General features: G+C 61.4%; 1 pseudogene; it reads right to left on the bottom strand.

Annotated features, from left to right (window-relative positions):
• Window positions 1-1816, bottom strand: part of LOC119577992 — a 4916-nt pseudogene extending 3100 nt beyond the window's left edge.
• Window positions 1817-2500: the final 684 nt, after the last annotated feature.

Here is a 2500-nt window from a genome sequence, read left to right on the forward strand (position 1 = left end):
CCAGGGGCTTGACGGGCGTCGGGTGCAGCAGGGTATTGCCCCCCTGCAGCGGGATGATGGGGCGCACCTGGCGGGCCAGCTCCAGGTGCGGCAGGCCCAGGGGGAGGCCCCCTAGGTGGGGCAGGTACGGAGGGGGCGGTAGCAGCGTGTGTGAGAGCGGCGGCCGCTGCAGGATGGGGTGGTGCGGCCCCAGCAGCGCCGCCGCCTGCTGGAGCTGTTGCTGCTGGAAGGGGTCGAGCACGCCCGAGGTGAAGAGCGAGAACACATGCGGGTCGCTGAAGAAGTCCGGCGCTGGCTGCCGCTTGTAGCGCTTGCGGCGCCGCAGGAAGGAGCCGTTGTCGAACATGTCGATGGCGCCGGGGTCGAGCGTCCAGTAGTTGCCCTTGCCGGGGTTGCCGGGCTCGCGGGGCACCTTGACGAAGCAGTCGTTGAGGGACAGGTTGTGGCGGATCGAGTTCTGCCACGCGGGGAACTTGGCCTTGTAGTACGGGAACCGATTGATGATGAACTCGCAGATCTCGCTCAGCGTCACCCGCTTCTTCGGCGCCTGCAGGATCGCCATGGTGATGAGCGCGATGTACGAGTACGGGGGCTTGACGAGGCCGCCCTGCTTGTCCTCCTCCCCGCCCTCGCCGCCCATTTTGGCCTCTTCTGGCGACGAGGGCGGCGGCGGAGGCGATCTGTCGTTGGCCATGTGGTTCGCCTCCTCCGTCGGCTCCAGGCTGATGTGTTCCTTTGAGTCCAGGGGAGTGTCCTCCGTCGCCAGCTCGGCGCCCAGCCCAGCCCTCTCCGCCGCGTCGCCGTCGCACGAAGGCTCCACGGCGTCGTCCTCCTGATGGCGAGTCTCAGCGTCCTCGCCGGCCTCCTCCACCACCATCTCCTGCACCCGGGCCTCGTCCTCCAAGACCCCCGAGGCGCCCTCCTGCGGCAGGACGGCGGCCGCGGCGTGGGGGGGCGGGGAGGAGGCCAGGGACGAGGGCGAGAGGAACGGGGAGAATTGCGACGCCCGATTGAAGTGCTGCTGCTGGACGTGTCTGTCGAAGAAGGCCCTCGCCGCCTGCGCGCGCTCGTGCACGTGCCGCTCCAGGGCCGAGCGTTCCATGAGCGATCGTTCGAGGACGGACCGATCCAGGCCTCCCCCGGGCAGCTCGCGCCCTTCGGAGTGCCGCTCGAGGCCCACCGCTCGTTCGGGCATGGGGCGCTCCAGCCCCAGCCGCTCCAGGAAACTCCGTTCCAGGTAGGGCCGCTCGGGATACGGCCGTTCTGACGTGTGTCGGTCTATGGGCGCCCGCTCGGGGAACGCCCGCTCCGACACTGTCTTCTCCAGGAAAATTCTGTCGGCAAGGAACTTGCCTGCCTCAGTCTGTTCGAAGGAAGCGCGGTCGACCTGCGGCCGCGGGTCGTAAAGGCGCGGGTGCGGTTCGAACAGCCTCGGAGCCTCACGGTAAAGGCTGGGGTGCGCCACTCCGTCCAAGCCCCCGCTGCCCCCCAGCTGGAGGTCGGAGTCGCTGGCCATCCTTCCTTCCTTCCTTCCTGCTCACCGACGGCACTCACACACCGCGCGGCATCAGGGGAGAAATCCTTACAACTTTCAAAGAGTCACTCTCGAGTCACTGACAGAGTTCGGCAACGTCCCCTCACTCGGAGCACTGGCACAGGTCGGCGTTCTTCGGCGGCCCCGACACTACTACTGGCATCACAGGCGAGAACCAGCTGACGAGCTCCGACCCATCTGGGCGTCGGCAACTTACTGCCCGTGTGCCTATTATCTTAATGGTTTTATCGCACTTTGTCTACCAACTGGCGCCGCTGCCAAGTACACACACATTTTCATTCTTGTCGCCAAAGTTTGAGTTTGAAGCGCCACGTTAGATGCACAATCTGCGCTACACATGCCTTCACTATAATAACTATCCAATCAATACGTCCGCTCGGTGATCCCACGCGCCACGGAGGAGGAGCCTCGGCCAGCTGGCCAATCAGCGCACTCCCGGGAAGAAGGATGAGACTGAGTGGGCGGTGCCAAAGATGATAGGCGGGGCGAAATTCCGATGCAGAGTCCGCGAGCGCTCGCTGTTGCTATTTTCACTCGGTTGTAACGCTTTATTATCTATCGTATCCTCACCACCATCTTTCAGAATGAATCCGTACAGCCATAAACAACTACGCAAATGACCATCCAGAATTGTCGAATAAGAAAAAATACGTCTCGAAACTATAAAAAAAAGGCTAAAACATTAATCCCCTCCGGCAATTTGGCATCCGTATCAAGGGGATGTTATCAGGGGATGGCAGCACCTGCCGATCGGTTACCACATTGTTACAACAGACAGTTATCGCGTCTCTACAATTATGGTTCTACCTTCATGCCTCTACACGCGACCTACTACATCTCGGCGGTCTTTTCCATCGGGTTATATGGCTCACATAAAATTTATTTACACTACGATTTCTGCTTCAATTACCTGAACTTCTTTTATTAGGGAATGGCGTTTTTTCA

Source organism: Penaeus monodon, chromosome 10 (genome assembly GCF_015228065.2).
Source record: "Penaeus monodon isolate SGIC_2016 chromosome 10, NSTDA_Pmon_1, whole genome shotgun sequence".
Taxonomy (NCBI): domain Eukaryota; kingdom Metazoa; phylum Arthropoda; class Malacostraca; order Decapoda; family Penaeidae; genus Penaeus; species Penaeus monodon.